We start from the raw sequence: 15142 nt of genomic DNA, 5'->3' as shown, positions 1-15142 counted from the left end.
CTCCTTTGGAGGATTAACCTGCAAAACAAACCAAAAAGACTAACGAGGCCGTGATTTTCAGAGCACTTCACCAAAGCTTTAAGTGTGATTGATGGAGCCACTTCTCTTGACACTACTTAAAGCTACATTTATCTTATATTTAGGACCTGTTTCTTGTTTAGATTGGTTTTTATACTTTACATAAGCTCCATAATCTTCCGTGCCACATATCCAGACAGCTCTAGTTCCTCCAGCCTTTACAACCCTTTTGGTAATTAAAGGTGGTAATTCATAGCATCCATTGTGCTATGAGCTGGTGTAACACATTTCTCCTGAGGATGCATCCCAGATCCATGCTGTTTCCCGTTGCACGGTTGGGTGTTCCCATAGCCTTCAGTTTGCTCCTTTGCTTTTCCTGACCTTTTTACTTTTTCATCTCAATGTTTTCCTCAAGCATTGTGCACAGCACTGTTATCCCAGACTGGCCATATTAGAAAGTCCTCCTGCACATACAGAAGGTTAAGAAAGATGTCTAAGCAAAAAAGGAGAAAAAAAATCTGGTAGTCATCTATATGCCCAACCATCAACAGCCTCCACCAAAAGATGCTGAAAATTCCTTTTCCTCTAAAAGGCTACTGAGCGAAGGAAGAGAGAAAGGTCCCAGCCGATACTTACTCAAACACTTCTTACAAACTAATCTGTTGTTAATAAAAATCAAGATGCTCTTAACAATAGCAGATAACTACTTACTTACCTACACAACACATAGTGTCAGTGGAAACTCTGGGACAAGATCTGGAGGACCTGTGGCACGGTTGGGAGTGTTTTGGGTCTACGGGATCACTGCAGTCCCATTGCAGGTGACAAGGTAGATGCCTGTATGGCACAAAGCTGGCAGGAGCCATGTCAGCCTCCAGTGGTGCTGGTGCTAAGCAGGCTGCAGGGCTGCCCAGCTGGGACTCAGTGTTTCCCCTTATTGATTCTAATGACACCTGTATTAACTGAGAATAAAACATATTCAAGCGCTAGCTTGCCCCTGTTGGCGCAGGGTTTGGGGCTGGTTTTGGTGTTGACTGGGGCTTTGGGACAGGCTTCCAGACATTCTGGAGTTGGTGATGATGCAGTGGCAGAGTCTGGAGGCATTTTGGGGTCTGTGAGGGTGCTGGGGTGGGGTTTGGGGGTCATTGAGGGTTTGGGGGCAGAATATATAGGTGGTTTAGGGTCTTGCAGGGAACTGGTTGGGGGGGGGTGTCTGTTGGGCTCTTAGTTGGGGGAGGGAGGTGCTGGCATGGTGTCAGAATGGGGATCCCATTCCAGAAGGGTGCTTAGTGCATGCCGATGCTACACATGCTTGTCCTGGTGCTGCTGGTTGCCTGGAGCAACGTCAGAGGCAATGAGTGACCCAGTGCCACGCATGGGTCTAGGGAGCCCAGTGACTTTGGGTCAGCGGTATGGGCTGAGCAGGGCTTGAGGATGCTTGTTGTGGTTTTCAATTGGTTGGTGCCCTGGTTAATTGGCTCCTACAGCCTGGGCCTGGGGGTGGGAGAGGGCTCAGGGTGCCTGCAAGTGTCTGTTTTGCTTCTCCAATTACAATTCTCAAGTAATTAATTCATGGCTGCACTTACCATGCCTGACTGAAAACCGACCTTAAATCTGTTCAGTCCATTGGTCTTAAACCTTTTTGTGTCTTCCCAGCACTCTAGGGCATGCTTGCCACAAGAGAAGCTGCCCTCCCTGGGACGCCGTGCCAAAATCCTGCTTCAGGGCCTGCCTGCCTCCCTGTACTTCCAGGCTGCCTGTGTCCACAGGGGTGACTGCACGCACTGTCCGGTGCTGGGGAGGAACCGGGGCCCTAATGGTGATACAAGGGAAAGGGAAAGTCAAGTCCACGCTCTGGGCAGGCCATGCCCTGTGCTCCCGGTAAGGAGCAGAGCCCAGCTGGAGCACTCCACCTCTGCCTCCAGGCAGGGATGGCCCCAACGGGCAGGAGACCTCCGCACCCACGTTGCCTGCAGCCACCTGAAGGGCCGCACTTAGCTCGCAGGGACCCCTGAGCCCTCGGCACCAGCCAGCTTGGCCCTCACCTGCCGTTGGGAGGAGGAACCTGCCCCACCTCAGCACCATGCTGCTCCTGGGCACCATGCACGTGCCAGACGTGAATGCAGTGATGGTGCAGGAGAGCGAAGGGACAATGCAGACCCCAAAAGGCATCTCCAGCACATACACCCCCACATGCTCACGTGCAGTGCTGCCACAGCTGCCCACGCCAGTGCCCTTGGTGAGCAGTGGCCGCCTCACACATGCGCACCAGAGCATGCCGCTCATGCCTGGGATGACACACAGCAACATCTGCACCACAGCAGCTTGGCCTGTCCCAGAGACACGAGCGGGTAGCAGCGGGAACGGGCACCTGCAGTGCCATTGTGTGAGCAGCAACCAGGGACAGGCTGCACTGACGGCCTGTGAGCCCTAGGAAAGGGCAGCAAGCACAGCCGTTAGCCAAAACTCCGGTGAACGGTACCAAACGGCGCCTGTGTGAGCCTGCGGGATGCAGTGCACATGCATGAGCCTGCCGGCTGCAGTACTGAAGAGTAATCGAAGGAGGGCACCAGTGAGCACGGCAGGAAGCAGTGCACATGTGTCGGTCGGCTGGCTGTAGTACTGGACTCTAGTGATGAGAGGGCAGCGCTGTGCAACGCAGGATGTATGGCGCGTACATAAGCCAGCAGGCTGCAATACTTCCTTGGACTCAGGGAAGGGCAGTAGAGAACATCCCCTTTCAAACTGCGCTTGCGCGAGGTTGTTCTCTGCACTACTGAGTTGAAATCCACAGGGGGCAGCAGCGCGCATGCGTCACGCAGCTGGCTGCAGTACTGCGGGATGTTCAAGAGAGGGCAGCAGTAAGCACGGTAGGCTGCCGTGCCCCTATGCGTGTGCCGGGCACACGCAGTACTGCACCGTAGTCGAGAGGTGGCAGCAGTGTAGCACGGTCGGCCGCCCTGCGCCCGCACGAGACCTCTGTCCGTAACAAGGCGTGAGCTTCCCATTGGCCTGTGCGGCACCGCTCACCGGTTGGCCACTGAGGGACGGGGTGCGGACGGGGGCGCTCGGGCCAGGCTGAGGGGAAGTGCGAGGCGTCCCCGCTCCCCGGTCGGGCCTTGGGTGTGGCGAAGGGCTGCGGGAGTCCCGTGTGTCCCAGGGTGACGCTGGCTAGCGGGGCCTGGGGTGCTCGAGGGCCGGTGGGAGTTTTGGGACAAGGCTTGGGGATTGTTGGGTGGCCACTGGGAGCTTTGAGGACCCTGAGTCAGCCTTTGGCGTGTTTTAGGGTTGATGGGAGCTTTGGGGCAGAGTTTGGATAGCGTGTGGGGACAGTTGGAAGCTTTGAGGCAGGGCTGGATGAGTTTGGGGGTTGGTGGAAGTTTTGAGTTACAGCTCAAAGCTCCGAGGGCCTTTGTGCAGGTGTTTGTTTGCATTCGGACTGCTCTTGCCTTGGGATAGCTTGTAAAGGTCTGCAGATAATAGCCTGTAGTTCTTCGTGGCAGTGTGCGGTCATTCCCTAATGTTCTAGGGTTAATGCAATTTATAAAGACATATATATTATTACTGTATGGTGTTAAAGCCAAACTAAAAATTTCTGCAACTGCAATAAACCTGTCAAGTCAGACAAAATCAGCTGTACTCACCAGCGCCTATTGGTCAAGCAAGGTGAGCAACTGCTCCTAAGCAATATTCTTCCACGTATCTCAACTCTTCAGTCTCAACTCGGACTCTCTGTTATGGCATTATAAGTTTGTCAGGCAGCGCTTCTTGATGGAGGTGTAGCAAATCCATCACCCTAAAGAAACATAAAGGAAGCAAAAATCAATGTTCTGCAGAAAAACATGAAAAAATAAAGTTAGTATATAAGTGTATAGGCCAATCTAATATGCACAAGCAAGGTAAATGAGAATATATAAGCCACAAATACACCTCCCACTCACCCCCTTTTAGGGGCAGAATAGGATGATATTTGGGATTCCCAATAGGAGAGAAAGAGGACCAGTTAGGTTAGACTAAGAAGCCTTTAGAGGTTGATTTTTCTGGAACTTTGTGTCCACATTTTGGACATAACCGTGCTCTGCCCGTCATTCAGTTAATGCACAAGCGAGATGATCGACTTCTTGTAACACCTGTACAGTAATCCCTATGTGTTAATATTAGTGCCCACTGTGCCACTTGGGTGGATGGTACTCTGCTGCCTACTCATTTCCCTGAAATTAGGTACTTCAGGAGGGTCTAAGCAGACTGGATTGCAACCAGGCTATTGAGGGCGAAAGACTGCTATAGTCCAGACTGCTGCTAAACAGTCACTCTCAGAGTGGGTGAAGTTTTGATCCAACCCCAAAGTAACGCAATTCCAATGCTGTTGGTACTTGCTTTCACTCACTTCTGCGTTGTAACAGTACCGCTCCCGTAGTATCAGTGAATGTGAAAATCCTTATTGTAAAAGGCTTTCCTTGTCTCAGGAATTTTAAGGCAGGAGTTTTCACAACTGCTTATTTAAATTCAGTGAAAGCAGCAGCATATTCCTTGTTCCAGCTCCATTCCAATCCTTTCTGGTAATTTTCATTGCGGTCTGCTGATACCAGCAAAGTTACCTTGCACTGCTGTGAAAAATTAAATTCTCCTAGAGCTGCTTTAAATTGGAGTTGAGAAGAAGAAGCTTTTATTCCACATAAAGCTTTAATCTTTCTTCTATCTATCTGTCTTCCCATTTCCCCAGTTACAATTCCTGGGGTAGCACTAATTGAGCCTTACTGAAATTGATCTCTCAACTTTATAATTTAGATAGTTCTCCCACTTCCTCTTCTGTAGCCTTGGTCACTTGACAACCGTCTACCTGGGATAATAACTTGGTGCCTTGTAGCTTTTAAAAGATAATGCCTCATCACACACAAATATAAGTGTATGTATCATACTTCATCTTACATATACAGACTCTGCAGTACATGTTGGTGAGCTATTCTCCTAATCACCTGGAGAAACTTGGTTTCTCTTGTTTGGAGATGGAGGTAGCTTTCAATTGGATCTATTTGATTTTATTACTTTAGTTTGTTTATATTTGTCTGCTGTCTTCAACTTCAGCCATGACAGTCTAAAAACTAGGCATGGTATCTCTCTGTTTTAACATATGCATGTAAGATTACAAATAGAACCATCCAAAGCAAAGCTAAGCAAGATACAGTTAACAATAGCGACAGGGTGCAAGTGGGAGACAGAAATAACAAACAGTTGTTATCAATAGTTATCTTAGTTAACCAGGCTGGAACACTTCCTTCTGTAAGAGCTTCTGGTGATATCAAGGGTCTGCTAAACCCATTCATGGATCTTCTGCCTGTTATCTTTTAACATTTGCTGTCATTGGCTCCATCTCTATAACAAACAAATAAACTTTACATTTCATTTTAACTGAGATGCTGTTAAATTTATGCATGTTCTTTTTTCTTTAGCATGGTGGTGGGGTTTTTTTCTGTTTTGTTTTGTTTCCCTCAAAGGAAAGGTCCTAATACATCACTCACCATCATGCACTACAGGGTTAAAATTTTGGAAACATTAAATACAGCAGTTAACCTTTGGTTATTAGACAGGTAGGAGCATCATCTTATACTCACCTGCAACATCTTCCATAAAACATTGTTTTTATTCTGGTTCAATATTATTCTACTATTCGGTATTCTCTCTCAAAGCCTGATATAAACATGCTTAACGCCTAGTTCTCTCAATTTTTAACTACAGACAAGATGGATGACATTTTATGAGCTTCCAGGAACCATAGGCCATTATTCAACCAAAACCAGATCTGTAGGTGAAAGAACAGTGTAGACCCTCTCAAACAAAGCTACCGGTACCTAAATTCAGGAACTCCTCTTACAAAAGCCTGTATAGCACTGTTGTTATTATTGGGTAATGCTCAATGGAGCAATAGTATATGAAAGAGCACTGATACATTTACAGTCATTCCAGAGGGTTCATCTCACTGTCCTCCTTCCAAAAGCGTTCATAGCATTGAGTTTGGTGACTAAAAAGTCACCAGAAAAACCAAGTACCCTTCATTCCTTAACAAGTGAGTGAGCTAGTTTACACTGATGGACTTTCATTGGTAATGAATGCTATTCTGTCAGAATGACCAACGCAAAAGTCCCTCCAAATGTAATTTCAGCGTGACACGTACAGTACTTAGACCAGGATCCTCTCTATAGCTTGGCACCTGTTTGAGACACTGTACTTCCCTTGTCTAGCTCATTTGTGTAACCTGATGTACATCCATAATGCAGGGATTTGTAATAGAGACATTAAGGTTGAAATTAATAAATTACACGCAGAAACATATGTATCAAAGCACCAGAAGGAATGACAAGAAAAGAAGGGACAAAAGAATGGTGTGACTTGACAGCACCAGCAAGTCATTGAGATCATGGTCAGAGTCTTGAAACACACAGACTGGGAAAACAAAGGACAGCCTAAAACTAAAGATAGACTACTCACAGAACAGGAGACCAAAGGACAGGCAGTCAATCAACAACATTGCTTAATGACTCACGGGCCTGGGCCCCTGAAGGGTACAAAAGGCACTTCCAAAATGAGCACATGGTCACCTAGCAAAAAGAACCCAGGAAATATGATGATGACTCCACATCTGGCATCCTTTGTCCTCTGTTTCACCACAAATAATCCTGGTTGGACGAGCCAGACATTCACATCTTGGTCCTTGTTAAAATGTGGGTATGGAAAACAAGTATGAAAGACTGACTGATTGAAAGCTATGGGAGAATGAGCATGAGCGACTGAAAACAGTTTTGTTTAAAATAAAATCACCTTCCCCTTCCATACAGTCTCACATTTAGCTTTGCTATATTCATTTTACATCAGTAGCAGCTCCCAGTTGATTATTTAAAAATTTCAATAAAACCTAATAGCGTGTGCTTACAGAAGAACGTCAAAGAGAGCTATTTAGGGAAGCGAGGACACAGCAAGCTTGAAATGGCTCACCTTTTTGAGGCAATACTTTTTTTCCCCTTTTGCCCAAAGAAAGAGACTTGGCACACTTATAATTTCTGCTATTACACCAATAACTTCTTATTTCATGGTTCACAAAGAAGAAATAACTGTTAAAACAAGTTGGTTTCTCAAAACTAGCCCTGAGTATGAAATTACAGGAAATGTCCTAAACATTTTTGTACAGTGACACATGCACAACTGTGCTAATAGGAGCAACCTGAACAGAGGGAGGGCCAAGAAAATGAATATTTCTGTTTGCCTGAATACGTGAGGCTTAGAAACCAGATTTCAGATGGAAAACATAAATTGCAGGTTAAAAAGCCCTGCAGATTTCATGGCTTCTCAGAATGCTACTGAGTATTTTGAATTGAGTGGAAAGAAAAAAGCCAGAAGCATTTGCAGAATCATTTGCAATAGTCAATGTTGTTATTGTTAATACCAACAGCAGTAGTTTAAAAATTGTGGGATATTTGGTACCAGTGACCTGTTCTTTCCCTGTGTAGCCACCAAGTCATGCCGATGATTATTCTGCTAAACACAAAGGATAAATTACTGCAGTATCATTTATTTCGAGGTTATTTGCTCAAAAACTTTCCAAAGGGAAACATTATTCCAATATTTTTATCATAAAAGACGTGATTAAATAGGACGAAAGGGCTGACAGTAATGTACTGGGATGGGACTTAGGATATCAGATTACTTACAGTGTCAAGTCACGGCACCTATCTTGCCGGTTTCCCGAGCTATAAAGTAGTGATACTATTCACTACAGATACTAGCTTTAAAAAAAAAAAAAAAAAAAAAAAAAAAAAAAAAAAAAAGTTCAAGGTAAGCTGATAGTGTAACAGATGTTCTTGCTTTGAAATTATTATGCTTCCAGGGACACAAAATGGATAGTATCAAAGCCATAATATCTGCAAATAAGAACATGTTACTTACCCATGTCCCTTCCCCTCTTTCGCAGTTAAAAGCGGCTTCAGACTTTCAAAAGTAAATCCTGTCCAAAATAGTCAGTTTCTGCTGTTGAACCTATCTCATGGTTACAAATGACAGCAGCCACCATTCTCTTACAATGGAAAGCACTTGCCTCCTTGTACAGCTAGAGGAGTTTCATTTGCCTCATCCATAAAAAGAAACAAACAAGGCAGCTTCTTTAATGTTTTAATGCTTCTTTAAATCTGCAATGAGACTCACTTAACTCTCTAAAATGCAAATATAGGCTGATCTATTGCCTTGGAAATAAGCCTAAGAAAGTCCCTTGGTTTGATTGTTGTGTTTCTTGCTCGCTGATCTCTCCCCAAATCTTGTTCGCTCTCTTTACTCCAGTCAGACTCGTAGATTCAGTCTAGTTTGGGAACTAAATGGATTATACTCTATTTTAGCCATAGTCACGCATTCCAAACTGACTGGATGCTTTATTGCTGGAGGAACTCAAAACAAGCACAGGATGGCCTCAAGGCTAAGTAAGATGCCACACTGGTGGCCAGAAATGTCTTCAGTCTGATTTGAAACTGAGAAAAGTTGTGTGGCTGTGAGTAAAGATGAGCTACAGAGGCAGCACTTGTGTAGAGTACTAGATTCTGCAGAACAGGTTTGGTTAGTTTAGGTTAATGCTATGCCAGTGACTGGGGAGAAGACCTTCTCAAAACCATGATACAGTGTTTGTAGCCCAGTATACTGTGGGCATGACCTGTTCCTTGGCACTCACAGATTCCAAAGAATTCTCTTTCAGAGACAGAGTCAGACACAGTTATCCACTATGGAATACACAATGAACTCCCACCTATCTAGTTCCAGCCCTTCTAAACCTCTAAGCGCCTGTCTGACTGCCTCTGCTGCAAGAAAATAGAATAAGGGACAGAGATGTACAGTAGAGCTGTGGGGAGCACCCAGGAGAAAAGGGACTGCTGGTGTGACAGGAGGTGTGGATGATAACCACTGCTTCTGGGAGAGGCATCCCCTACTCCCGCAGCAGTTGCCACCTCTGACAGCAGGGTGTGTCCTGCTTGGCAGCAGTAACAACTGTTGGGACTTTCCAGTAGTCTGACGCAAAAAAAGAAGGCATCTTGCTGACTCCCCAGCAGCCTCTGTCCTTGACAGTTTCCTACTTTGCCGACTGTTAGAGCTGGACCTGAAGTCCAGCTCTCACTGGTCCACTGGCAAAGGAGCTGGCAAATTGTGGAACGTTACCTAAAAACATCCTAGTTATGCACAGCCACAGCGTATAGCGCTACATGATTTCCTGCTAAAAGGAGAAAATGTCTAGCTATGAGTCAAAGGATTTGTGGACAGAGATGCAAGCACTTAGTTCCAGGTGAAGTACTGCTTTAAATTCTTAGGACAAATTCAGCATTGCCAAAATACCAATGCTATTCTAGTGGTGCTGTTGCTGTAGCCGTAATGGTCCAAGGTTACACAACAAACAAGATTTGCAGGGTGAAACAGTCACTTATTAGGCCCACAGATGCAACTGGAAAATATGGAAAAGCTATGGGCACGTGAGATTTCTTACACTAGGTCTTGCTAATTCTATTTTAGGGAGCATATTGGATTTCAGTACAAGAATTGAAATACAGTATTTATATATATATGCTGATGATGCACTTTTTTACTCACCATCTCCTCACTTTTCTTGCTTGATTTGGTCTTTGATTCTCTTAAAGCTTCCATTTCCTTTGTTCCAGATCTTTTCTGTCTCTCTCATACTCATATCCCTCCCAACCATCCCCAGGCTAGGGATTCCCCCAATACCTCCTCCCTCATGATATTTCCTCAAACTTCATGCTCGTCATCCTCAGTTCTACTCTTCTTGCACTTTAATGAATACCAAACCATCATTCTGGTTCAGTTTTCTCCATCTTTGACTCACCCCTAGTTTCCTTAATTTCTGTGATCTTTTTTCCTCTTGTAGGGGAATATTTTTTCCATGAAAAAAATGTCAGAATGTGTGGTTTTCCTCTTCCCCTTAGCTGTACTCCTGCCTAATTTTCCATCTTTAATTTCTCTATTTGTCTTTTGTCTCAAATGCATGAATTTTTCATCTTCCTCTCCACTTCCTGCTGTGCTCCATCCCAATTCCTGATCTCTGTAATTCTGCTCCTTACTCTTTCACACTTGTTTGGCTTCTCTCTAATAACAATATTCTCGTCCATCTCAAACAATTGATTCTGCTTGCCTTTCCATCTATTGCAGCATTTTCCTTGCAGTTATCAGCTCACTGAGCATGCTATTTACAAGTCCCTTGTAAGTTCATTTCATACACTCCAATCCTATCCTTTCCTATTATGGATTCCACGCATCAGATTGTTATGCAGCCTCTCTTCGCAAGATTTCCAATATGCCCATTTTTATCCATCTACACAGCTAGACATCTTGTCCAGGGTCTTGTTTTATATCTCATTATGACACCATTCCTTTGTATAGGATGAACAAATACAGTCTTGTGGGCTGAGCTGAGCAAATGCTTAACTAACAAACAAACAAAAAAACAAAAATTGTATTAATAAAAAACAGATCAGGAAATACTAAAAATCATTGTCACTGTTTTATTGATAGTGTATTCTCCCTGCTGCATCACGTTCAATTCTTTTTACTTTATAACAAAAAGTATACAGAAGAAATTGAACGAGTTTCAGAAATGCATGACATATTCAAACTAAGATATCAGCATGAAAAGAGACTGAAAAGTCTGAAATTATGTAATTTGGAGGATTATAATATATCGTAAGACATGATATTATAGAGGAATACAAAGCACTGAAAAATAAAGTGAAGCAAAGCCCTGGGTACCTTTTAACCCCAACAATGTAAGACTAGTGTGGATATTAAACGAAGAAAGGAAATGTTTAGAACATTATTTACACAACTCATAATTAGCATGTGAAACTCATTGCTCTAAGGTACAAAAAACTCAATGAACTTTAATAGATTCTAAAAAGGAGGCAGCTTTTCTCTGCACAAGAAAAAGATGTGGTTATTTTCAGGTCACTTATGTTAATTCCTTCTTTCAGGGAACAAGTACCCAAGTGACTGAACGTAGGAGAAATTTTCCCTTCACAAGATAATCGAGAAAGACTGCTGTGGGGCTTCCTGGTGATTCTTGTGAACCGACTTACACTGGCAGAAACAGGAATCTCAACTGATGCAACACTGGACAGATACAGTGCTAACATTCCTCTGTTTCCGTGCAAAATAATCTATTAATTCTTTGAAATGAGCAGTTCTTAAGATGAACATGACATGCAAGAAGCGTGCAGGCTTGTGTGTCATAGTAGTCAGGAACTTGGTAACCCTTCACCATAGGACACAATGCAAAGTTTATTCCCTGTGGGTCAGTCAGTCACATCAATAAAGCAATAGCGAGGCAAATGAGACTGAATCAACACTAGACGCAGAATACTTAGTTTCCCTACTAAGGCCCTCTCTACATCATACAGTTCAGCATCAAGTACCAAGAGTACACAACAGGGGGAAAAAGTGTCACTGTCACAGCTTTGACATCCAAATAAATTCCCCAAGGACAGCTCAACTACACACATATATATTATCCTTGACAAATGTGCATTAAGTCCATTATTAATCTCCACGGAAAAAATGATTAACGTTTTTACAACCTACCTAGAGGGTCTAGCTGAGTACTTTTCTTCACTGCCTACATTTTTATTTTATGCTTCACTTCAGTGTCTTTAGTCAAAGACTAAAGTTTTTAAGACCATGACTCCTCAACTGGCCTCCTCTTTCTATAACCACTTTTCACCTTTTTCAAAAATCATCACCGTATCTCTGCAGTTGCCTCTGTTTTAGACTGATCCAACTTGATCCTTCTAATTTTTCTAAGCTCTCCATTCTCTGTATTCTTGACATTATCCAGCTGAGGTTAGCCCAGGACTAACATAGCACTTCAGCTGAAGTCTTACTAACAACAGAAAGAGCACATTTAACAAACGTCAAAGCTCCAAGGCAGCTTTTAACGGCACTTCAGTCGCTATGCCCTTCCATTTTGACAGTGATCCATTGAAACAATGCAGCATTTGTTTTTTTACAAGTTATGCAGTTAACTAATAGAAATCTTGTGTAATCAGTGTTTCCAAAGTGTGCTTTTGAAAATACCATGTGGGATCTTGCTGCAAATCAAAGTCAGTATGATAGCTGCTGCTTCTTACTTCTCCTCTGGTGTATTGATCTGTCAAGGAAAAAAAAATTAGATGGGCTTGACTGACTTCTTGGCAACTCCATGCTAGCTGTTAATCATCTTCTAGATGCTAACAAGTTTATCTATTTCAGTATTTTCCAGGCATTGACATCAAACTAGTTGATGTCAACTATAATTTCTCAGCTCTTTCTCATGCCTCTTGCCCCATTTTATACATAGATACTGTGCTTGCCCATTTCTGATCTTATGAAATCTCTGCCCTTCAAGTTCTTCAAGGTAAGCACTAACATTCCTGAGATTGCTTCAGTCTCTTCTCCTCATTGTAGATAAGCGAGATGAAGTAATAATAAAATGAGACAAAATACCTTATTCAAATCTGTGTAAGTGTAAGGAAATGGAAGTTCCGGGGGGGGGAGGGGTGGGGTGGGGGGTGGGGAGAGATCCATGATCAAATTGCTAGAGAGCTGATACGAAAAATGAAGAATTAGCCTGAAAAAAAGAAATATTGTGAGGCCATGCTAACAAATTCATTTTCTTTGTATCTATAAAACGTCTATATGTGCAGATCAAAGTATTTTAGCATTTATTGTTGTGTCTTTGTAGTCAGAAACTAGATGAGTAACCACCATAGAAGCACAAATTATAGTCGTAATTTGTACCTGCTACAAAATGAGTGTTTTATTTTATGAGGATGAAGTTTCTCTTTGTGCAGGGAGAGTTACCACTAGAGATCCACTCCTCAGAGCTATTCAGCATTCAGTGGTTTGTCAAGTTAATAGTAGCTTACATTACATTTACAGCATTAATACCATTAGTATAATTCACAGAGACTCTAAGGAGGGGCTGACACAAAGGCATTACTGTGGTGATCCCCGAAAAAGGACTGATGAGGTAAATGAAAAGTTTTGGGGTTTTTTCCAGACTTATGGGTACACTCATAGGGAGGGAACCCTATGAATTTTATTATTAATATATACTTTTATTGCATGAATACTCATCTGTGGATCACACTGGGAAAAGATATTAATTCATACTGACTCAAAAAATATCCCTTCCCAAGTGACGCATCATTGTATGTGAAATTCTGGATTCCAGGTATGCAATTAAATGCTCTACTTTTCTAAGCATCTCAGTCAACCCTCTGGATAAATAGCCTGAATTGCATAAGTGCAATGTGTTAAAACCCATGAGCTAATAAATGGTCACTAGGAAGTTTACATGCCCACTGGTATGACTTACCTGCCTCACCCACCTAATGTGAATTACAATTGGTTTGAACATAAGGAGAGGCCTGAAGTTTTCTCTATAAATGCTGCCACACAACCAGAGCTTGAAGTCTTATCATATAGGCCTACAGTTGCTCACAGAAATACAAAGTCCAAGGCACAGAGGAGCAAGGAAGCATGGCTGGTAAGTAAAAAAAAAAAAAAAAAGGAAAAAAAAAGTCTCTTTGTGCATAAGGAACAGGCAACTGAATAATGTACCATATGTTAGCTTTCTCTGTGGGGTTACTTTTTGTAAAGGGCTCTGAATTGTTGGAGTACACTACACTTTGAGATTATGAATAGGTTGTTTCAGCATTTTTCTTTCCTGAATTTTCCAAAAGACACAAACAAGGAAAAGAAGATAATCCATCCATTACCATACTGGAGTTAAATATTATAAAACTGCAAATAGAGCAGAAGTTATGGCAAACTGCAAACTATCTTTTAGCCTGAAACTTAATGAATCAGAGAGTAGTTCAGGTATGAATGAATCTTGTGTTAATGGGAACATTTGTGCCAAGAATAGGCTACGGGTTAAGATTCCTTCCTGCAGATTCAAAGTCAGCAAACTGCAATGCCATTTTAACTATTTGTTAAAATTAGTGTAAAAGGCAAAGGCACTTTAAAATACAGACAAAGCAAGCAGATGTCCAGCAGTGAGGTCTTAGGAGGAAAGATATTAAATCAATACACTTTAGCAAGGTTGGCCATGTTCTCGTTTAGGCCTGACTTGCCGGGATATCTGTAAAAATGTGTAATGAGGCCTGAGTGCAGATGATGCCCTCTTCTAGGCATAGAGCTCACGCTGTGCTGGCTTTATGTGACATAAGCTCGAAAAGCTCAGGAAATTAATAAAAAACAACCATCCACAGAGCAGAGGCCTGAGTGCAGAAATGACAGGCATTGTTTTCCCCTCATGGAGGTTAAAAGAGGCATGATTACCCCATTCTCACAGTTTTAGGAGAACTGATTGCACAAACTCTTAGGACACAAGTGTTTGCGTTATTGACCTGATCTACTTGTGCTAGCATCCCTCAACAGCATCTGCTGTTTGCCTGGCCTGATGGTGCTTGGTCAATGACTGTCTCAATGCATCTGCTAAGTGTAATACCATCTAAATGTTTACCTGTTTAAGATCAGAACATAGGCTGGGAGGGAATCAGGTGCATACGATGGGCATAAGGCTATTGATTCCCTCATAAATCTCCTCCACTGAGCAGAGCTTAAATAAATGGCAAAACACAATTTGATAGGTCAAGCTGAAAGATTGGACTGAGTAGAAAAAATGCTTCTTTTTAACAAAAGAACTATACAGTAAAGTGGACAGTAAAAACCTTCATCTACAGCAATGGGGAAAAAACCACAAACCAATTGTTTCTACGTTGTAACACTTCCTCTTAAGCAATGATTTGCCAATAACTTAGCCAAGACATTTTAGCAAGCTGATTCCTAAAAACTTCCTCTTTAAGTGTCATACGCCAGTCTATCCTTCTTAACCACAATTTTGTCACCGCATGAAATGCAAGAAGCAATAGCAGCATTTAACGAACAAACTGGTATTTGCTGATCATGGTCAGCACTTGTTTGTGAAATACCCAGGGCCCAAGAAATATCCAAGCCTAAGTTCAGTTGGAGATGTCAAAAGTGCCCAGGGATGCTCCTCACAGTGCCACGTGCAATTTTAATGTAAAAAACTGTGAGGGTCTGC

Source organism: Gymnogyps californianus, chromosome 17, assembly GCF_018139145.2.
Source record: "Gymnogyps californianus isolate 813 chromosome 17, ASM1813914v2, whole genome shotgun sequence".
NCBI lineage: Eukaryota > Metazoa > Chordata > Aves > Accipitriformes > Cathartidae > Gymnogyps > Gymnogyps californianus.
This window is presented reverse-complemented; position numbering follows the sequence as displayed.